We start from the raw sequence: 24,852 nt of genomic DNA, 5'->3' as shown, positions 1-24,852 counted from the left end.
ACCCCAGGTTTGGCCTCCCATGAAAATGGTACATTAACTTCAGTGTAAACTTCACTTTGGAATGATTTCCTATGTTGCTTGCATGGTGAGTGGATGTATACAAAGAAAGTAGGTTTTGGCTATGGTCTTATATATATAAGAAGAGCTAATGATAATTTGGTTTACACTTTTTAACAGCTACTATATATAGCTAAGGTTGTGAGCATATAAACTTAAATATAGGGAAGAGATCACAACTGAATAATAAGGAAGAAAAGACTAACTTCATATTCACAGATTTTACGTGCCGATTTTATGAGCAAATTATACATAAACATAATGCGCCCTTGGATTCTCATACACTCATCACAAACCAACATGTTGCAAGAACTCTCGAGATTTGAGAATATCTCAGTGTTGTGTATCCTTTTTCCTTTTTGCTAAATACTAAATCTTATTGCCACCAAACAAACAAAAAGCCAAGAGAACAACAAAAGAGACGAGATTGTTATAACAATCTCTTGCATTAACTAAACAAAATGAAACATGGGGCTAAGAGATAGAGATAGGCCTAGTTTATTATGGACAACACTATTAAAAGCCCATTTAACAATATAAAGACATTTTAGTAAACAAGATGCTTTAAAGTTTTATCGTCAGTACATTTCACAATTCACCCTTCAATAAAATTCTCAAAAATTTCATGAGTTTTAAAGAGTCTATTTTTTTCTCCGTGAAAATCAGTCTTTCATGCGAAATGGTAAAAAATGTATTAATTGAAGTAATAATAGTCAATTAGGACTAAAAAATAAAGTAATAGTACTCTAATTTATGAATAATTATGGCCGAACAATATATTATGGCTGGGACTATAAAAACACTTGGATTAAAGTCGCCCAAGGATACAGCATAAAAAATGTCCATGTGCTTGGGGTAAATCGGCACATGAAATGTGGTCAAATTATGGGGCCAAAAATAGAGATACAGCCTTACCCAAGTCTAGCTATTGGGCTTCAACATATATTCAAGAGTGGGCTTGGCTTGATATATTATCAAGCCCAAAACTGATGCTCAAAACTTTGTGGTCATATCAGTGTGCTTCCACGTTTCAGAATTATTATTATTTTTTATTTTTTTTATTTGCTTTTTGAGCCGGCTTTTTTTGACTTTTCTTGTGAATATTACACACTGTACACTAATCACAGACTCACAAATTTTTACTTTTTTATCAACTTTTTTATTAAAAATTGGTCACACAATACTATTCATACATTTAAAAATTATTTTGCTACAATATTTTTCAGTTTTAGTTTTCAATTTTTAGCCGTATTCAAATAGACCTAAATGTCACATTATTCCCTCTTTTTATAACTTTTTAAAATTTAATTAATATTGCTTTATACTTTTGATTTTAGTAGTGTCGTTTTCTTGGTCTAAAATGACGGCTCTACCACTTGAGCAAGAGCAACATCTCCATTTCTGCTAAAAATGTAATCCTTTATGCTTTGGGATGTGATTTCTTAACGTATATTATACTATTTATAATCAATTTTCATATTTCATAAAATCATACAATATATATCCTCCATTCAATCTTGCAAGCATGTCGAGTATTGGAACATGGTTTTTCCTTAGTTTGCAATGTTTAAGTTATCATTATTACTAGTATATATGCCTTTGATTTGGATGGAATTTGAAGATACAAAGTAAACATGCTTTTGTTTTAATGAAAAAGAAAAATGGAGGCCTATAAAATGAAGATACAAAGTAAGGGTGGGTTACTCTTAAGTATTATTTTCACTTGTAAAATGTAGACATTGGGCAGATATTTTGCATTTATTTGATGAATAAAGCTTGGGAAGATGTCAGTGTAGATATTTTAATATTTGGATTCAGTGTTCTGAATGTTTATGAGCATTTATAGATTCTAACAGTTGTCACTGTAGATATGCTAATGTTAATTGACACTTGCAGCTTTCAATTGGTACTTCGAGAATTACACGGCAAAGAAACATAGCCAAAGTTTATACAACAAAGAAAAGTAACATGTGAACATTACAAAATAGTGTAGAAAACCTCAAATAAGAAGAAAGATTGTAATGATTCTGAATAATAAGGTAGAAATATGTTCTAACTCTAATGTTATTGGGAACATCATGATTAGCTAACATATGGACACGCACTTATGTAAACCCCTGTAGATATTTGGTATGTATAAAATTGATCAAGCATTAAAATCTAGAAACATCATAAACATATAAGACATGAACAAGTGACATCAGTTGTTTTCTTATTACTATTGTCTTGTTTTCTTCTATTTTTCGGAAACAGGTTAGTAGATGCTAACATTTTGATAGAAGCAATGCTTGTTTCAAGAGAAAATTAACTACTAGTAATGCTAACTAAATGATGCCTAATGCCTTGTTAACTAATCTTTCCTTTTTCCAATTACAGATGCTCTACTTTTTAATATACCACCGACTTGGAAAATTGCCCAAGGATTGATAATGATTATTCAGTCACTCTGTGATTATGATAGTGATGTCAGATTTAACAAATTGGTTGGGGAACTTCCACCTAGTATAAACTTAGAGCCCTTGAGATTCTTGTAAGTATATTGAAATATGGGTGTATTTGCTTACATATTAAAACTAGCGAGCATTTAATTTTCAAAGTTTGGAGGACTCAGATTTATATAAACACAAGCACCTGAAAAGTGAAATACATGCATACACAGATGCATGCACGTTTTTCACAAGTTCTTATGATTAAACTTGCTTTTTGGTATAGAACCATCCTAGCGGAATACGCTCTACTCTTGTGCAACAATCTCATAGATCAAGCAAAGAGTCAAAATTGCAATCCAGCGCTTCCATCTTCGTGAAGATGATTTGACAAGTACGGAATGCATTCCAAGCACAAGAATACACAACAGAATCAGAGGAAACTACCTCCATAACCTCCTCCAACAAAGCTCTGTAGTTGAGCACCATCTAATGAATGAAGGTTGCTTCTTGACAAAAAAAAAAAAAAAAAACATAAATTATTTGTTAATTAGGCAGAGAAAAGAATGAGGTAGAAAAAGCATGATATTATTTTGGTGCAAAATCCTAATTTTGTTCAAATGATGGAACCAAAAGAAATGTTTATATCATTGCCGATGTCTCAGTTGGAGCACTATTCTTTTTACTCTTTGTAGTGAAAATCCTTTGGTGGAAAGGCTGTTTGTGGAGGAAGAACGGGAGAGAAGAAGGTGCAGGTTACATTAGATTTCTGATTCTGAAATTGACTTAATTGCCTCTAGTCAGTCAACTTTAACAAGTAATTATGTAAAAGAGTAGGCTGTTTTGGCTCTTGAACTTTTGCGGTTGTGTGTGACAGATATTCAGTTGCTAGAGAGTTGTGTGCAAGTGTGCATAATCTAATTTTGATACATAATATTATAAGGTGTATGCTATGCTAAATACCAATAGCAGGACTTTACTCTGCTTCTAGAGTGGTTTCAATATGTAGTTTCGTGTTGTAAAATTCAACTAAAATTGGTGTACTAGAATGGAAGTTGTTACAATTATGATTAACTGATTATATTTACCATTTACTAACAATGTTAGCTTTTGAAACTATCGATAATTTTATCATGATATTAGAGTAGGAGGTCCTCGATCCTTGTTTCTATCCTTTCTCCCATTAAAAATGTTAAAAATCTCATGTGTTAGACCAAACTTATTAAACGCAATTTGGGCTTATATTACATGCGAGAAAGATTGTTAAAATTATAATTAAGTGATTAAAACTCATCATTTTTTTATAACTTAAGCTTTTCAGGGGAAAATGGAAATTTATCAAAGGCATATGAGTTAATTATATCTTATTATTATTAATTTTTTGTTTTTGTGTTTTGGTATTAGATGAAATTTTGTTGCCCTAAATTGTTAGGATGGATTTGTTTTTTTTTTTTTTTTTTTACTAAAATCGAATTCTCAATTTCCTGATTCAAGTAGTTGAATTGTTACTCCTTAATGAAAAGGTTTTGCGTAGTTACAATGAAAAACTATAATTTAATGCCAAATGACCTATTCATAATACTTAGCATGAAAGGTGAGATTAGGATTATTGGATAATGCTGGGAAGATTTCTTCTTCTTCTTCATGATGATTATGGTGTTGAGCTGCATCAGGTTGATGAGATTCGCAAAGGAGCTGGTACGCCAACAAGAAGGTACCAGCTAACTCTTCCATTCTCTATGTCTTTGTTTTTGGTGGGAATTGTAAGAATTAATTCATGAAATTTGGTTGATAAAAGTCTAAGATCATATGGGAGTTTAATCAATTTCCATGTTCCGATTTCTATTTCATTAAGAGACGATGGAAGGACAAGAAAAAAGAGAAAGTTAGAAACAAAATGGGAAATTAAAATAAGTGCAGAATGGTGGAATGTCCTTGATGTTCCGCTTATGTCAATTCAAGTCATGGGTATTTAGAATTACTTGACAAGGTGAAGCTAACTGTGTTTCCAATCTAAAGTCAAGCAGCAAAAATGGCATTATTTAAGTGAGAAGATAAATATTTTCCTTGGTGCTTTTTAATATTTTAAGTTCATGTAGCCAAAAATAGGGAACAATGAATTTGAATTGCCATTATTTTACATAAGCGCAGTTGTACAACACCGATTTGACATGTTATGTTTATTTGATTGTGGTTGTTGTTTAGTTGATGCACTCAAAGAAATAACTAGTACGATGGGTGATGTATTGGAGGTTTGATGGTAATTCTTGCCAAATTCAAATGGTTGGGGTAATACCAGAGCCACCAGGGAATGTTGAGAGCAGCATCAATTGTGATTGTCACTTCGAGAATAACAGCATTGTTTGTCATGCTGTAAAGATGTATAGTTCCCTCATCTTATTACTAATTAATTTTACAGAAATTCTTCTATCTTATATCAGTTATATGCATGATTCTATGTCTTCAGATGGTGGACAAAAGTTGAAAAGTCTTCCATCTAAGCCTTAATCTCTACTCATTTGTATATTTTTATTGTTAATATTTTTATCATATGAGTGAAACAGCTTGTTTTGGCTCATGCATTGTATATGTAGCCCAGTAAACATTAATTTCAACTTATCAAAAAGAAAAAGAAAAAGAAAAAAAAGTAAACATTAATTTCAAGAGCAATCTGCTTAAATCTCTTATTATGATATCATTGATTTACTTTTAATGATAGTAGTTGCCCAGACTCTATATTTTATTTCCAATGTGTTATAGAATGCTAAAGGGTTATAGTCTTCCTGGCATGCTTCCACCTCAACTTGTCAAATTTTCTCACCTCCAAGAAATGTAAGTTCGTTTTAAAATGCTTCAATTACATGTTTGTAGGTAATATTTTACAGCACTAATTTCTTGCACAATTCACAAGGTTCGTATAAAGACATTTTATTTTTCTGTACTTTTCAATTTAAACTTGTCTTCTTCTAATTGTAGTGATTTTGCATTTAACTATCTCAATTGAACAATAACACTGGAATGGGCTTCAACACAATTAACTTTTATGTGAGCTTTGTAAAATTATATTTATAAAATTTTTATTTTTTTTGCTTTAATCTTAAATTAACCAGCAAGTTATATGCAGCTCTGTTCTTGTGAATCCCTTACCAAAGGAGTTGGGAACTATTACTACTCTCACATACCTGTACGTTTTGAACTTTGGTTTAACTCAATCATGCATATCTTGGACAATGGAAATTTATAGTGTTTGAAGTCTTTGTGAGTAGGATAAAGTTGTGAAATGAAGTAGAAATGCTTTGGTTCTTCTTCCTAAATCTATTGTGAGAACCTCACAACCTCTGGAACTTTTCATCATTTATCTGTTAAATAATAATTTTTATATCCCTGCACTCCATTGTGATCTCCCTGGAGGTTTAATCATGTGATTCTATTATGTTTCTTAGTAATCTCAATATTTATTTTTCATTTTGATTTTTTCCCCTTTTCAAACAGGCGCCCTGAAGCAAACCAATTCCCTGGCACTGTCCCTTTGAGCTTCAGGATTTGATCAAGTTGCAGACTTTGTGAGACATTTCATTTCTTCATTTTGGTCTTCTATAATTATTAAATTTTCTTTTCACCGTCAACACATTTCTGAAGGATTTTGGTGGTTCATTGCTTCAATGTTCTAATTGCTGGATGCCCTCCTCCAATAATTTGACAGGGAACTTGCTGATGGCTTTGGCGAGGCTGAGAAACCTAACAGATTTGTTAGAGTTTGTTATATCCTCCTCTCTTTATATGTTTTCCTCTCTTTAAAGCATAGATATTGCCTTTATTCATTTGCCTCTCCTTTAAATCATAAATATAAACTTTACCTGATGAAAATCATTCTATTGCACAACGCAGTAGGATAAATGATAACAACTTCCAAGGAATTACACCCGATTTCATACAGAATTGGAAACAACTGACAAGATTGTGAAATCCTTGTTCTTTTCAAAAACATCTCAAGTGCTTTTTGAGTTTTAATGGTAGATAAGTCTAAATGATGTGTATATATTAGAGTAGTTATTCTCATTCAAATTTGAAATATTGAAGAATGCATGCAAGTGGACACAAGGGACCCACCAAATATATATCTGTTCTGAATAATTTACTTGAGTTGTGAGTAAAAAACCTTCTACTATCCATTTAGTGGCTTGATATGATGTGAGTTTGTTTTTTATATTGATTAATGGTTTTGGCTTATGGTTTGCATCCTATATACAGGAGGAATAGTATTTAGCGATGTAAATGGGCCAATTCAGGATTTTCCTATGTTGAGAAGCATGACGGCATAGTTAGATTGTATGTTTGGTACTTACATTGTCAAATGATATTCCTTTTGGACTTGATGACTGTTTATTTGATATAATTCAGTCATGTATTTTTGGGTTTTGAGAAACTGTAAGATTTATGGGGAGATACCTGCATACATCTGGATAATAAAAAATATGGAGATGTTGTAAGTAAAGCATGTTAAGTATTGGAGCATGGTGTTTTCTTAGTTTGCAATGTTTGAGTTATGGTTATTATAAGTATATATGCCTTCAAAATGCCTTTGATTTGGATGGTATTTGAAGATGCAAGGTAAACATGCTTTTGTTTCAAAGAACAAGAAAAATGGAAGCCATTTAACTGAAAAGAAAAATCTAACTTTTCTTTCACTTGTAAGTGTTATTTTCACTTACAAAATGTTTTCATTGGGCAGATGTTTTGATTTATTCATGTAATAAAACTTGGGCAGATGTCAGTGTTGATATCCAATATTTAGGGTTTTCAGGTTTGAATGTTTATAAGCATTTATAGATTCTAACAGTTGTCATTGTATATGCAAATTTTAAGCGACATTTTGTTAGGATTTTGGACTCTGGTTGTTAAATTAAAAGTGAATTAGCTAAGTAGTTAATTAGTCCAGTGACTCCAATTATCCAAATTTCCAATCCAAAAGTAAACAATTTAAGCATGTAATGGCAAATTAAATAATATGTCACCTATCGTATCAAAATCAAACACAATGGATATATACGGAAATATTGTGACGCAAAAAAAAGAAAAAAGAAAAAAGGAGATGGAAAAAATATTCATGAGAAAAAACCACTACAAGGGAAACCTTCCTTAATGAGGCGAATCCACTATAGCAAGAGAAGGTTTACAATCACACAACAATCTTTTCCTAAACTCCACAACCAACAACTTATAGGGAAAACCTTTCACTGAACCAGAACATCTAGGATAGCCTTCATGGATGATGCACCTGTGATCATGACAAGAACCTCTAACCAACTTCAAGAACCTCTTGCATGTTTTTTCTTCATAGTATCTAATATAAGGTAGGTAACTATGCCTTCAGCTTCTTCACCAACAAATCTTCAAATCTATTTGAACTCTCCGGTATGGTGAATTTGAGAGTTACTTGGTTACACAACCCTTTCGCACAAACGTGGCTTATCTTCTCTAAAACAATCTCTTGGGTAGACTTACAATGTCCATTTCATATCCCAACAAGTAGGGCTTGATGTGGGCTTAAAACAGACAAGTTATTGGGCCTTTGCAAATGCTAGTTCGCTTAGTCTCAACTGCAGATTTTGCAATCAAGGTGTAGTCTAGGTTGAAATTGAGGTATCTTGATCAATCGAGATTGCAATTGAGCTTGGAGTCAAGGTTATAGAAACTTCACTTTCAAGGCTCAATCAAGTGAAAGGAATTGAGGTTGGCGTCGAGGTCACTAGAACTTCACTTCATAAGAAGTTCTCGAGCAATCTGTGTCCTCAACTAGATCTTCAATTACAACTCGAAGACACAACAAAAATCACAATTTGGTCTAGTTTACCAATACCAAGACATATGACCTAACACACTTCAAGTTTTCAACTGGTACTTAAAAAATTATAATTCAAAGAAACATGATAAAAGTTCATACAAGGAAAATAAGTAACATGTGAACATGACAAAATAGTGTAGAAAACGTCAAATAAATAAATAAAACAGATTGTAAATATTTTTTTAATAATTAGGTAGGAATAAGTTCTGACTCTAATGTTAGAATAGATAGGAAACAATCAGGCCCTTCATACTATGAATATTGCTCATTCCTTAAGAAAATATATCACAGAAACTGCAGATATTATTGGTAACATCATTTTATATGTAGAAAACTCTTACACATAATTATCATGATTGCCTAATGTGCACTTATGTATGTAAAAAATGACCAGTTAATTTAAATACATGCCCAAATTTCTTGCTGCTATCATTTTCATTTGTCTTTTTCATTATTATTGTCAAGCTTTCTTCTGTTTTCTGGAGGGTGACAGATGAATAGATGTGTAGCATATTGATAGAAGCAATTCTCACTTTCAAGAGAAAATTAACTACTACCAATGCTAACTAAGTGATGTCTAACTAATGTTACCTTTTTTAATTACAAAAATGTACTGCTTTTTTATATACCAGATTGGTAAATTGCCAGGGATTGATAATGGTTCTTGTTTCTTTTGTGTTATGACAGGGATGTCAGTTTTAACAAATTGGTTGGGGAACTTCCACCTAGTATAAACTTAGAGTACCTGTGATTCCTGTAAGTATATTAAATATGAGCCTATTTGCTTACATATTAAAACTAGTAAGCATTTCATTTTAAAAGTCTGGAGGACTTATATTTATATAGACAAAACAACCTGTAAAGTGAAAACACATGCTTATGCAGATGCTTGCATGTGTTTCACAATTTATTTTGATTAAATCTGCTTTCTGGTACAAAACCTTTTCTCAGTATGCTGCCAAATGTGAGCTTATATTTTTTTTATTGGATTTGGTCTATTTGTTTCGCATTCTATACTTTTAGTATTGGCATAGCATACCAAACTTTTGAATTTTGCTTGTGTTAGCTTTTTAACTGGCAACTTGCTAAGCGGAAATGCATGTGTGAGATTCAATCTTGAAGGAAGGAAGTAATATGTATGTTTCTTATCTAGGATGCTTTTAATTTAAATTCATCTTTTTGATATATTTGCATTCTACCTTTTACTTGGTGTGATCCCCTTGTAGTGTAAAAAAATGTTCTTATTAAATATTTTAATTGGAGTACAGGGAGCTAACAATTTGAAGCCAATGCACTATTTATTCTCTAAGTGTGGAGTTAGTTAATCTCCTTAAAGTTTGATATGCATTTGAAAATTTCTATTTAGACCTTGTGTGTTCTAAATGCTTTGATGCCACTTAAAAAATCTTTTTTAGACCCCCAACACCAGTGTGATTGAACAATTTATGATTTATTGATACAGTAGCCTACTCAAAAATGTTTATTGTAATATTGATAGAGTAGCCTACTAAATAACGCTTACTCTCAGTGTATTATTGATACAGTAGCCTCCCTCTTAATTTGTATGACAAGGGTTGATTTTATATGGGGAATATTAGGTTAAGTTGTCTGGCCTTCAAAATAATTGTACAGTTTGCCACAATTTCCCTCGAGCAAGTGTCAAGTGAAATCTCAAGGGCAGCACAGTTGTGTTAAGTTCAAACGGCCTTTATCTCACTCATTTCAAGTCCAAATTAGGTCATATTTGTGTCCATTTTGAAGTCCTGAATGTCTACTTTCCAATGAAACAAGTTCCACTCTGAAATTTGTTATGGTACAAAAGAGGCCAAAGAGCATCAACTCATCATATTTGAGCATATCAAAACTTTATTGTATACAGTTTCTTATCCAGACTCAACCCTAGCTCAATTCTATTAATACAGCCAAATTTGATATGTTTTGGCACTAGGATTTGCCAATGCTTTCAACAATATAAAACATAACAGCATTTTGTATATTATTAAGCTCATAATGCTCTATTGTCTCTTTGGTATATCATGAGACATTAGGAGTATCAATTAAATCATGTGTCCTTTTTTTTTAAAACTTAGTTACAAAAGAATTTCCCAAAAAAATTTTAGTGTTAATATTTAATAATATTTTTGTCTTTTTGCTTGTTGATATGAGACTTGAGAGTCACTACATGCACTAGACTAATTCTGCTGTCTTAGTCTCAATTCATGACACATTTAATATTAAGGCAGTTCAGCAGGGCCTTAATTGCCCATCCTGCCTCACCATCAAAAATGTGGGGGCTTTTCAGCATTTACTCAAAATTCTCTAAGTTCATATCTTTGTTAATATCTAGTTCATTTTAAATTTCAAAGGGAAAATCTATTTCAATATCAGAACTTAGCTTTCAGGAAAATCTCAATTCAAATTTCTCATATGATTTCAATTTTTTTTAATAAGTAAATAATTCATTAATCTAGAAAAGTGCTACTCAAGTACATAGGCTGTATAAAGAGAGTAAAACACATGACAGAAGGAAAAATTTAGAAAGGCAAAAAATCAAAATAGCAGAATACCAGACTAGTGAAAGCTCAAAAAATCCAAAAATTCTAAGAACCTCACTATTGAGATTGAGGGAAACGGCAAGGACCAATAATATAAGGACTTCAGAATCGAGTACTTTAGCTTCTTCCTAATCAATTCTTGAGCCTCAAAACACCGGTCATTATGTTCTCTTCAAAGATGGCACATCTGGCACAATGGAGCAGCTTACCTACTCTCCCTTGTTCCTCTGACCAACCCCCCACCCCCCTCCTCTCCAACACACCAACATTTCTTGAACTGAATTCAGCATCACCCAATAGACTCCAAATATACAGAAAGTCATACACCACTATACCTTATACACTCCACAATGTAGAAACAAGTGATTAGTGCTCCCCATTCTTACATTTGCACATGAAGAACCACTCCATAACAATGCCCCTCCTTAAGTTATTGGCAGTCTGAATCTTACTCAAAGCCACACACCTTGAAAAGAAAGCTGCCCTTCGTGGGACTCTGACTTTCCCTATACTTCTTTGAGGAAATCTAAGCCACCCCTCCTCATAACTCTATAATAGCTCTTCACTTGGAAACCTTGGTTTTGCAAAGGAATCCACACCAACTTATATAACTCCCCATGCCTAATATTAGCTTGGGAAAGATTCTCCAAAATATGTGACACATGTTCTATTTCCCAATCCTGAACTACATGAATGAATACTGGCATCCAAGAGAGCTGTCCAGACCTGATTTCTGCATAATCCACTTCTGTAGGAATTGTTTTTCCCTTTGGGCTGTTTTTACTAATAATTTTGTTATGTGGTTGAAAAGCAAATTTTTTAGTTAAGTAAAAACAGCCCAAAGGGCAAAAAAAAATCCCTTCTGTAGCCTCACTATCTCTTGCTATTAAACACAATTAGGGATACCTCTCCTTGAGCAGAGCCTCCCCCTAGCATAAATCATGCAAAACCAAACTTTTGTGCCACCGCCAATATCATATGTAAAGAATGTGAAGTTGTCCCAACTGCCTATTTACAATGTAGGAAACATTTCTAAACAAGAGCCTTTTGAACTCGCCTCTAGCCCGTAAAACTTACAAGCAACTAACCTTGCCCACTAGAATCAATTGCTGGGTAATCTAGGGACATTCACCTTTGACAAGCTAAGTAGTTTATGCTCATGCCCAAGAGCAACCAACTGCCTTAAATATACTTCCACCATCCCACACTCCATACTACCCCCTCACTTCAGCTGAAAACCAAGGCCTTGAAGGGATGGGAATTCTTACGTATACGATACCGTCTTACACGAATTAAGAAAAATCAAATTTACATTTTGAATTAGTGAATGCAGAGTCTTGGTGTTCTGTGCGTGTGCAATAAGAAGATACAATACACGTATAGTGCTCAATAGTTTGCAAGTAATATCAACTGTCTCTGGCAGAAAAGGTTTTAGCATCAGACACCAAATACCAAATAGTATTGATGTTATATCTTGATAAGACATGCCTTTAGGGTTCAAATACCAAATACTATTAGTTCGATTCATATAATCCTTTTGTTTTTGTTTCTTTTTTTAATCAAGGAATTGATCTTATTTTTTTCAATGCATTGCTGCAGTGATCTTTCATAAAATAACTTAACATGGCAAGGCCCTGAGCAACTAGCTTGTCACGAAAACATGTCAGACTACTTGTATAACAATTATTTACATATATTTTTTGGTTCGATATGGTTTATTCCTGATAGATCTTTCACCTTATATTTTTTATTAGGAATTTAAAACTTAACTTGTTTTGAAGCTCTTTAATTGAAGATGACGTGTAAGATGCCCTTTGCCTTCCTTTTTCATTGATTTTTTTTTTTTTTTTTGGTTTCTTTAGTTCCTTTATAAGTTTTCAAGTTTACCCATGAGAAAGAAGGTTAACGTAAGGTGTATATTTTCATATACTGAATGGTGTCCATTTCACTACTAATTTATTTTTTTGTACTCATTTAGTAGCAGAAGGCAAGATCCTCATTGCTTGAAGAGTTTCAACTGTCCGCGATGTAAGGACAGGTTTCTGGAGTTCCATCATCATTGAATGCTATGAAAATGATGTTAATTTGTTCATCTCTATTTGTGAATTTCATCCTAGGAGAATATATGTATCAAATATTTCAGCCACTTAAAATGAAAATAGCTTAAAAATTCCACATACAGTGAAGACTTTCGTTCATAGCAAAGAGAAATAAAAGAAAATAATGATTTGAGTAAATGTGTTTGAACTTTTGCAGTTTTACTTCTTCAATTTTGAATATCAAAAAGTGAACATAATGAATCTTTAAAGCGTTGATTACTATTTACTCCACAAGATCTTCTAGATTAGTAAAGTTCCTAATTGGGGCATCATGACTCATTAGTCGGCCTTTGGCGAGTTCTATACCATGGAGAGGACAGTAAATCATTTGTCATTTGTCTTATATTGTCATGGTATCCTTGTCTATCCTCTTTTTCTATTTTGGTTTATTGGGTAGTGCCTGCATTTGCAATTAAGATAATGGTAGCTTAATTTGAGATTAGGATTTAGAAATAGGACTGCATGAGTCAATGGCATGGTGAGTAGTTACTCTTTGTTTGTTGTGGTGAATTTGTAATAAGAGGAACAACATGGTATTCAAGGCAGTGACTCCAAAATTACAATCTATCTTTGCTAATTATGGCTCTTTCCTTGGATATAATTGAAGCATTGAACTAGTAGTTAATTTTTATAATTTTTTCCTTTCACTCTTTGCTTTGTGGTGTTTTTCATGTATAACATTTTGAGTTATAGGGCTACAACCTTTGTATTTAGCATTTCTCTTTATTCAGATTTGTGATGCCTACAATAGTGAAATTGTAAAACTGGACAATGTGACTAGAATATTGTGATTCATTTTTTAAGCAGAAGCCAAAACCAAAATTAAACAACAATTCATACATTCTCTCCTCTTCCACTACATTTGGCCAAATTTTATGAAATAAATCCAAATTTTTATTCCTATTTAGAGTGATGAGCATTCCTATTAATTCCTCATTGAGCATAGTGTTTATTTTTGAACTCCATCTTGACTCCTTGTGGCAATTACTAAAGCTTCAACTATACAAATGGATATGATTTGGTTAGTGGCGACTCTAGGATTTTTTTTCTAGGGAAGTTGTTGAGGGTCATTTTTTTAAAACACAAATAGAAGAAAGGAGGCCTAACCTAGCAACGTAGACAACAAATAGAAGTGGCAAGCATAGAATAAAACCATTAAGCCCAAGCGGCAGGAATAATGGGTCATAGGTCCATAAAATAAATAAATGGGCATTGAGGAAGCAAATGGGCTCAAAAAGCAAAGAGAGTAGGGGATTGTTGGCAGGTCCACAAACCCTAAGGATGAGTATGACAAACCCATGGGCAATGTATGATGTGAAAAAGTAAGAATAGGCCGCAACAGGCTCAAAGTAATGTAAGCAAAGAGAGTAGGGATTGTTGGCAGGCCTACAAACCCCAAGGATGAGTACGAAGTAATTGGGCTGGGGAAGCCCAATGAAATAAGTAAAAGCTCATGAGAACACAAAGTTAGGAAAAGGGTCGATGAAGCCCAAAACAAGTAAATGGGCCGAGGATGCCCAAGGGAACACAGGAGCTCCTAAGTAAGAAAGTCTATGGCCATGCAAAACCATTTGGGGAAGAGAGTAAATGGCAGGTCTAAAAGAGGACCAGCAGGACCAAGTCATTACAGTAGGAATGATAGAATAGTATGGCAAGACATGATGACAATCAAGAAATGAGCTAAGAGAAATGTAAAACCCAGTATCAAATGAAGCCCAGCCCCTAAAGGGAACAGTGAATTATAAAATGGCCCATATAAAAGAACGAAAAGGTGCGGTAGACTGTGCAAACAAAGTTCCAAACCGCCGCAAACGCATAAGCAGCAGGCAGATTTTGGATATACATGAAAAGAAAGCATGCGCAAGGCCTAAGCACCACCAGCCTGTACCCAGCCAATATGGAATGTGGTGGAGTCATGGGTCAGAGGTAAAAGGTAAGAGCGGTATGGTTTGGTGGTGAGGAGAGGGGAAAAGACCTATTTTGTGGCTCCTGCCCAAGCCTTTTTGGGAGGTACGTCCTGCTGGGATGACAGACCACTCAAAAGAGACAAGGTTGAGGGGGGAACTGCTGGGTGCATGCCATGAGGGAAAGAGAGAGAAAACATTTACATTGTGGCAGGAAAGAGTGCCACGACGGACTAACAAACAACACAAACCTGCTTTTGTTTGGCAAGGGTAAGTGGTACACAAATGAACTCTTTAGTGGTCGGCAAGTACGCCCAGACTAGACAAAGGCGGTTAAGGGGCAAAGTGGTAAAATATGGTCACGACAGGCCCTATAAGAAGACCCTTGCCGTGCCCTGTGAAAGGGATCGAAAAACAGAGAGTATTACGAAGTAAAAAGAAAACAAAAGGAAAACAAGGGAAAGAAAAAAAAAGATAAGAGAGATGGTGGTCGGCAAGTACGCCCAGACCAGACAAAGGCGGTTAAGGGGCAAAGTGGTAAAATCTGGTCATTGCAGGCCCTATAAGAAAACCCTTGCCGTGCCCTATGAAAGGGATCGAAAAACATAGGGTATTACGAAGTAAAAAGAAAACAAAAGGAAAACAAGGGAAAGAAAAAAAAAAAAAAAAAGATAAGAGAGAAAACAGAAAACAAAGAAAGATAATACAATGGGCATGCACCAATAGGTCGATTTCCCTCTCTCCCCCTTTAAATCCTACTCTCTTCCAAAGCATAAGGAGGATTCTTTTTTTTAGGCATTAACCATTCAGGTCTAGTTCCCTCAAAGCCATTTATCCTCATGGCAGGATCTTTCCTGGGGGATTATTTGCATTGAGAGGAGGCGTTCTCCCCTCTTTGGTTTTGCTTCTACAGACCGAACTTAAACTTGACTTTATACTCATTCTTGATTAATTCATATTATCTTATTTCTCCTTTACTTTCTTCATAAAAGACATTGTTATGGCTGTAATTGTGTTTTTATAAGTAGGAATTACTTGGTCATTTTCCTTGAAATTGTCAGAGTACTTTGTTTGTTGTTATTATTATATCTACCTGTCCTAACTCATCTAAAACAGCTCTGTCTGCCGTAAGCACACTCCTGGCAGGGGAGGCATAGTTTGTGCACAAGTCGGCCCAAATTGAGTTATAGTTGGACCGGTCTCAACTCCCTTACTCAGAAACATTCGGACCCATTACCGCAGGAGGCAGCCCAGCCCAATGCACAACACAGAAAAAAAGGCCCCTACATTAAATGGATGACTTCACTAGGGAGTTGAGATACAGATTAGGGATAAGCGCCCTTTCAAACAAATGCCTCCAAAGTCCAAGACAACACGAAATATTAGTGTCGTGCCCTCGCAAGCAGAGTCTAGGCCAACGATGCCTCACCAACAATAGCCTAACCAGACGGAAGGTGCCAACAGAATGGGGGTTGGACCCCAACCTTCTCCAAGAATCCCCACAAACAACGCCAACACCTTCGTTGAGGTGTTGCAAGCTCTGCAGCACTCGCAACAGTAAATGATGGAAGAAATACGTCAACTAAAGAGAGACAAAACAAAGGAAAAAGGAAGCCAGCATGATCTAGAACATGCGGCAGACAAAGAAGAGACACTAGCAGGAGGTGTCCCCAAGAATGCGGATCAACGTTTTATTATTATAGCTGAGGTAGCGGCTCTCCTAGAGTAGGAGAGAGCTACAGGACCAAAGGAGAGATTCTACGCACGTAGGTCTCCATACCCACTAAGGGTGCTCAGTAAACTATACCCCGAAAGGTATAAACCACAAGTTTTCGCACAATATGATGGCAGGAAGGGAAGCGCTGTTGAGTACGTAAGCAAGTTCATTGATACGCTTGGCCCTTATGCCGCAGACGAAGACTTATGTCTTCGGGAATTTTCTAAATCACTGTGTGACCGAGCTTACACCTAGTATATCGGCTTAAAGCCAGGATCGATCCCAACATGGGATGATATGGTGGATGTATTTTGTACCAAATACTTCCATGGAGAAGAAACGGTGACACTTGCAACTCTGCAAGCGACCAAACAAAGGAATGGTGAAGAGTTGATGGAGTACATCAAGAGATTCAGGGACATAGCACTTGACTGCTATGACCATTGCGAAGAAAGGACACTGGTAGAAGTGTGTATGATGAATATGATTAGGGAGTACAGGGCAATCCTAGAGAACTTAGAGATCTCCCAGTTCGCATAGTTGTTGCAAAAGGCGAGAAAAACTGCCCAGTCTGCAAAGCCGAGCACGGACAAAAGGAGTGCCCCATAAGCCATGGCAGTATCTACCGGTGAACAGAGAAGAAAGACCAACGGGAGAGAGTACGAAACTCCCCTACCAATACCATGCACCTCAAAGGAGCTAGACATACTGCTAGACAAATGGATAGCAGATGAAATTTTCAAATCTAATCAGGTTGCTAGGGAGCCCACAGAGGAGGAACAGAGAGACCCACGTTTTTGTTATTTACACAATTATGTGCAACATTCTACCGCAGAATGTTGGGCACTTAGCAGACTAGTGCCTCGCAGGATAAAGGAAGGGATTCTAGAACTGTCCCAGCAGGAAGTCCAAAGAAATCCACTCTCAAACCACAAAGGGAATGGTGTAGCAACAGTGGTAATTTGTGCAGACCTAGGAGAAGATGAAGAAGAAAACTTGGCCTTGTCCGTAGCGGCCATTACCACTTTACAATAGAGCTCTAAGTTCAAAAATTTGTTCGACCAGCTGGGACTTACAGCAAAGGAGAGAAGGGTAGCCACGGAGGCTTTGGTGAGCATCGCCTCTGGTGTAGGAGTAGAATGTCTACTGGCAGAAATCCTAGATAATAGGGCTCTCTTACAGGAATCAACTAAAATCACTTTTAGTGATGAAGATATGGAGGTGGGACACCCAGATCATAGGAGACCCTTATACTTGGCAGCATCCATAAATCAAATACCTATAAAGAGAGCCTTGATAGATACAAGTGCTTCTGTGAATCTCATTCCATTGAGCACTTTGTAAGCAGTAGGAATTTCAGAGAGGAAGATTCAGGGGTGCCCAATGGAAGTGACAGGGTTCGGCGGAAGGGGCGAGTATACTGCAGGCCACATTCAGCTGTGGTTGAAAGTAGGCCTCATAGCTTTTTTAGCTCGGTTTCATGTGGTGAAGACAGAAGTATCCTATCACGTGCTTTTAGGGAGGCCATGGTTACACAAACACCGACTGGTCCCATCCACCTATCACCAATGTGTGAAAGGAAGATTGAATAGCAGGATGATATGCATAGCCGTGAACCCCTCACCATTCAAGCAGGCAGAAGTCCACTTAGTAGAAACTATGTTCTACGACCAATGGGCTCCATTTGGGGAAAGTTCAGTATCAAAGCCACGAGGTATCTTCGTACCTAGGTGGGAAGACGTCCAGGATGACCCAAAACCCGATCTAAGGGAATTATTGGCAAGAAAAAGGAAAAGGAAAGAAGCGCCCGCTGCAGGATCGGATGACACACCCCAATGTGTCAAGATCTGAAGACCTGATGGCAGGATCGTATACAAATTATGAAGGAGCGTGGGGCCCGCGATTGAGACACAGACGGTTCCCACCTAGGAAGGGCAACACAAGAGTTTGACGTGTTGTGGAGTTCAAGAAAGTTCAGAGGAAGAAAGTAATAAGGAGGAAAGCGAAGGAGTTGCGGCAGAAAAAGAGGTACAGGTTACGGCAGAAGAAGAAATGGAGGAAGTTGACCTGGGGTCTGCTTCGCAAGGGCCGAGGCCCATCTTAATTAATGCAAGATTGACAAAAAAGCAAAAAACAGAACTGGTACTGTTGTTGAAAGAATTCAAAGACATATTCGCATGGGACTACAGTGAAATGCCAAGGCTAGACCCTGGGTTAGTTGCACATATGTTAAATGTAGACCAGCAGGCCAAGCTAGTGGCTCAGCCTGCTAGGATATTTCACACAAAAATAAAAGGGCAAATAGTCAAAGAAATGTAGAAATTGCTGGCCGTAGGATTCATCAAGCCTATTCAACACCCCGCTGGCTATCCAACATAGTATCAGTAAGGAAGAAGAATGGCCAGATAAGGTGCTGTGTAGATTTANAACTCCACATGTAGCTACAGAAGGGGCAGGTGTTGCAAACTCAACCCCACCAAAAAGGTCCTCAATAGGTGTGCCTATGGGGGTAAAAAGCTCCTTGATAGAAGGGTGATATATAGAAAGAGGATAACGCACATACCCACGAATTTAGTCTCAGGTGGAGCATGCTCCTCCTCCTCGGATTCAGAAATCCTCCTCCCCAGGACGGGCTCATCCTCAGGATCCTCGAGGATTTCCTCATACTCCTCTGAGGATAAATCGGCATCAAGCCCACGGGTGGTAGAAACGGGAATGGAGGAAGGAGTAACTATCAGAGAAGAACCGTCATTCACAGCCTAAGAAAAAGCAGCTAAGGGGTCACCGGTGGAAATGACAAGAGGTGTAACAGGAGTAGCCTCGATCTGAGTAACAATAGGAGGGGTGGCTCCCCTTTGAACAGAGGGTGTCACGGCAGGAGTAGGGGTGACTTCACTAACCTTCCCAATATGAGTACCCTCATCTATGGGTACCGATCCAATGGGAGAGGTAGTTGCCTCAGCAGGAACTCCACATGTAGTTGTAGAAGGGGTAGGTGTTGCAAACTCAACCCCACCAAAGAGGCCCTCAATAGGTGTGCCTATAGGGGTAAAAAGCTCCTTGATAGAAGGGCGATATATAGAAAGAGGCTTAGACTCATCCTAAAAGACAAAAGAAGGAGGTATGAAGATCAAAGTAACTTTTGGGCGAATGAGGTAACCAAAAGCATGTAGCAAACTGAGCACATGTGAATATATAAAAAGGAAGAAAAAGAGAGAGGGAGAAAGAGTAAATGTACCTCCGATTCAAGTTCCTCAAGCATAATGGGATGGGTGACTGACGTATCTTCCTTGTGCTTAGACTACAAAGGAAAAGGGGATAAGAGACAGAGTCAAAGAAAGAAGTCAGTAAACATGTCAGAATTCAGGAAAAGTCAAAAAAAGAAGAAGTATATATGTGTATCTGAAAGACAAAGCAAAGAAAAAAGTTTTTAAAGTGATGTACTCTCGCTGAACGGCAGGCGTAGGATGGGGAGTTGTCTTCCTCTTACTGCCTCATGTTCTGTTGGCAGAAGTAGCACCTATAGGAGGCTGAGGAGTGGCAGACTTGGGCTTGCTGGCAGATTTAAGTTTGGCAGGAACTTTCTTGGCTAGCGCTGGAATACTTATCACTTTAACCTTGTTTTCCCAACCTGGGGGGTAATCACCTATGTGCCAATACCATCCTTTCTTCTCCTCATCCCATTCAAAGATGGCAGACCGGCTCTGTTTCCTAGCATATGCCAACACAGACTTGGAAGGAAGGAGCAACCGAGAATTGGGAGAGACAACCATGCTAAGTCCCTCAGGAGGTATAAGAGAGAAACCGCGACTACTAGCCAACTCTTGCTCAAACAAGGTCATTACAGCCTGCCAGTATCCGTGCATAGCAAGGGTGTAAAGGCTCTCTCTCAGTGAGCCAGGAACTGTGACTGCACTGAAACGCTGTCTCCAAAATCAAAAGCAGTGTGTCGGAAAAAAGGTCTAACTGAAGTAGGAGACTCTGCGAGGAAGGAAAGGTCAATAGGATTATCCTGATCTAGCCTAAATTGCCTCCTTAACCGGTTGGCAGGATAATGGACAAACCTAACACCTTCATCGGCCAAATAGGGCAACCATCTGGCGTTGGTCGCCGCTAAATAGGTGATATCCGTCTCATCAAAACCAGCTAACGGAGTAGTAGTTCCAACAGTATCAGCAAACGAACCCATAACAGAATCTATGCATGTGTAACCAGTACCCAAATATCTATAAACTCTCTAGGAAAAACCAATACCTTCATCAAAGGACTCAACAACGGAATAATCGATAGGCTTCAAACCTGACCAACAGAAAGCCAAAGGAAAATCAGACTCAAATTTGCCACAGAAATTAGTAATTACCTGCGGGCAGGATTGGTACTTCTCTTTAGCAAATCGAACGGGCCTACACTTCGCCAAGTATTGGGCACAACGCTCGAATAACAACTGCTGTAGGATGGTGCTATGTACAGAGGAAGTGACTATGTGGCAGGAGCTAGCCTGACTCTCGTCAATCCGCAGGATATTCAGTTGAACATACAGATGCCCCAAGAACATGGAGGCCAGTGGCAGACTCACTCTGGCAGATATTTTTATGGCCAAACGAAAATACAAAGGCTTTATGGCATAATGGGGATGGGACTCAAAGACAAACTTGCAAAGCCAAAAAGCAACGAAAGCCGCACAGCAGGCAACAACAGAAAATCTGGAAGAAGAACTAAGCTAGTAAGACAACTTAGCATTTCCGACCATCCTTTTCTTCAACTCAACTTCAATGGCCTCTTCTTCTAGAGAAATTTCTATGGTGGCAGGATCAACATCACCGAGAACTGGTAAAAGTAACTGATTAGCCACTCCTCAAGAGTAACGGTGAGTTTGCCACAGGAAAATAAGAACGTGTGGGTAGTGGCACACCATCGTGAACCAAATGGGAAGGTTGTAGAGGTCTTGGAAATTAGATAGACTCCAGGATAAGATGACGGCTTTCAGAACACCAGCCCGTTGAAGCAAACCCATGAAGCTTGTATCAAATAACTTGCTATCAACCCACTCCTTCCAACCCGAAGTAGTACCTAACCCAAATTTGAAATGGATAGGCACAGGGAGCGTGACGCCTTGACGAATGACTAGATCAGAGATAGAGGAAGACATCGGGGCCCAAGAAAAATAGGGGTTTCGCCGACAAAGAGCAAGCCACACGTGGCCCTACGGCGGCGACACATAGTCACCAGGAATCTTGGGGAAGTGAGGACTGATATTATACCAAGGATCAATCAGAGGAGCGCACTCACTATCTGGGTCACGCCATGCCTCTTCCTCATCAGAGTGGTCCGAATTGGAGTGCATAGCCTCTTCTCCTATCTCTTGTCCGACAGGAGGATCGGAAACGACCCCTTTCCCTTTACGGCAGGAAGAGGCTGCCATAGCGTGAGGGCTTGATCGGAGTAAAATGGGAATGGGTGTTCGAAAAGAAGAAAATGGTGGAGGAAGGGAAACAGATAGGATATTTTGGAAAAGAAGAAGTTTATGTCTGTATTGGAAATTGACTCTCTTCTTCAATACCTGGGTTATTAATGCCGTATGAAGGAAGGCGACTGGTCAGCCATCGAGAAAAAAATGAAATTAATGAAGCGGCGGTTATGGTTTAAAGCAACTACCATTTTGGGAAATTCGAAAAGTCACTACTATTCACGACAGGAAAAGAAATATATATATATATATATATATATGAGAAGGAGTCCATAGTTTAAAAAAGCCCGTGAAGGAAAAGAAAGAAGGAGAGTGAAAATGACAAGAAGGTCTTTTTATTCACATATGAACCGCAAGAACGCTCCATATGTTCAGGGGCTAAATGTTGAATTTTTTTTCTTCTTCTTTGGTTTGCAATTTGTTGTGTGGTCAGTTAAAGTTATAAATTGCAATAAAATAGAGTAATTTGGTCATAATATTTGGGTTCTCTCTATCATGATGTTAATGAGGAGTGAGATTTTAAGAGTATGTCTGAGCATCTCCAATGGTGTATGTAAAAGCAAAATATTCTCTATTATAGAGAATGAGACCAAAAAAAGCCATTCCAATGGATTCTCTAAACTCTAAAATTTTTTTGGCTCATGAACAGTAGCTCATCAAATCTGATGGGCTATTGTTCATTCTTCAAATATTTTTTTCTATTATAATAATTAGGTGTTGAATAAAAAAATGTTGAAAAATGTGTAGTTGTTAAAAAAAAAATAATGAATGAAGAATGAGATAGAAAATGAGATAGAGAATCTATTGGAAAGTATATTTGAAAAAGTAGGTAAATAAAGGTAAAAGTTACTATTTATTCTCCAAACAATACACAAATTTGATGAATTTGCTGGAGATGCTCTGAGTTGGTTCTTTTTTATTTTTAATAGATAAGTTGTTTGAATTGGTTCTATAACCAAACAAACCATATTTAATCTAAAGTTTTAAGTTTCCCATAAAAATTGCTACTTGATGTATGTATAATATATATAAGCCAAGTTTCAAATTGTCACTCATTGTTGATGGTAAATGTGCTTTAGACTCAATTCTTGTTCTTTTTATATTTGAAAATGCTTCTAATTTTTAATGAAGATATCATGCGATCTCTAAAGGATGCGGTTCTTGCTCCAATTTCATCTAGCAATCAAAAAGCATACAAACAGTTAATCTCATAACAGAGTAAGGCAACCTCTACAAACAGCACAGAAATGGAAGTCATCAAACCTGGAAAACAAACAAAACAAAAATTAAGGTTTGGGCATGTAGTTCATCGTGTCACAGATGACTAGCATGCCTTGTAAAGACTAAAAAACTTAACCCATGATCTTGTATATCCATAACTATTCTTAAGTTTGACAACCTAGCTAGCATGAGAGAAAAACCAAAATATGACTATTTGTAAGCATCTTTCTTGTGTCACATTGATTTCTTCAGATGATCTTATTATCAGCATGGCCTTGTCTTAGATCACCCCTGTAATTTTTTTGCAGTGTGATTCCGAGGAATATGGTGCATGCAACTCAGGCTATAATGGTGGGCTGATGACTTCTGCCTTTGAGTACACCCTCAAGTCTGGTGGACTTGAGAAAGAGAAGGATTATCCCTACACTGGGACTGATCGTGGCACTTGCAAATTTGACAAGGGCAAAATTGTTGCTTCTGTTTCTAACTTCAGTGTTGTTTCAATTGACGAAGAACAAATTGCCGCAAATTTGGTGAAGAATGGCCCTCTTGCAAGTAATTACCAATTAACCTTCTTCAAAACATAGTAAATTGTTTTCATTTCCATTTTATTTGTTTTCTTCTTTGGTCGTGTGCACTGATGTTGAAATTATGATAGGCTGTGTAAATTGTTTTCATTGTTAATCTACCAGTTTTATTTGAACAATGGGGTTAAGAATGATAGAGTAAATCATTGATGGATGGGAAATAAATAATGACTCTTGCTCTGTATTGTGCAGTTGGCATCAATGCAGTATTCATGCAGAGTTACATTGGAAAAGTTTCATGTCCATACATCTGTGGGAAGCAATTGGATCACGGGGTGCTTCTAGTGGGGTATGGTTTTGCTAGTTATGCTCCTATCCGGTTCAAGGAAAAGCCATTCTGGATCTTAAAGAACTCTTGGGGAGAAAATTGGGAGAGAATGGATATTACAAGATCTGTAGGGGTCGTAACGTATGCAGGGTGGGGTTTTGTTCATGACTCATATCTATTTTAGTTGGGATCATAATCGAGATGTAGCTATTTTGGCTTTCTTGAAACACTAAAATCACATATTTATATTGTGAAGCTAATTTAGCTAAGCTATAAAGCCTTTTTGTTTTGGGTTTTGTTCATTTGGTTGTGGATAAAAATTTCAATGAATTTTTGTTGTTTATAACAAGTGAATCTGGTGGCCCTACTACAAGCATAAATGGTTTTTTCCTTTTGTTATTACTAAATGGTATGAGAACCATAATTATTAGCTTGTCTTTGAGAAGAAATTATTAGCTTTTATGCACTCTGGTTGTGCCTTTTATATAAGCATTTTTTAATATCTGATGGAAAGAAACCACTGCACCATGTTACACTTAAGAATTTTGATAAGCTCATTGTGTTCTCATAATTTTCAAAGTGGATTGGTTTCCATTGCATGCACATCCTCATTATTGAGATTTTACAAAATGACAAGACTTACAATGTTTTCTACCATTATGGCTCCTATTTCTACAATGACACCATTTATAAGTATGTAACTTAG

General features: G+C 36.8%; 1 pseudogene; it reads left to right on the top strand.

Moving 5' to 3' along the window:
• Nucleotides 1-22,050: 22,050 nt before the first annotated feature.
• On the top strand, nucleotides 22,051-24,314 carry LOC136066663 (cysteine protease RD19A-like; annotated as a pseudogene).
• Nucleotides 24,315-24,852: the final 538 nt, after the last annotated feature.

This window comes from Quercus suber, unplaced genomic scaffold (genome assembly GCF_002906115.3).
Source record: "Quercus suber isolate HL8 unplaced genomic scaffold, Cork oak 2.0 scaffold_42, whole genome shotgun sequence".
In the NCBI taxonomy this organism is placed as follows: Eukaryota; Viridiplantae; Streptophyta; class Magnoliopsida; order Fagales; family Fagaceae; genus Quercus; species Quercus suber.
The sequence above is the reverse complement of the archived record's forward strand: the minus strand, read 5'-3'. Positions and strand labels throughout refer to the sequence as shown.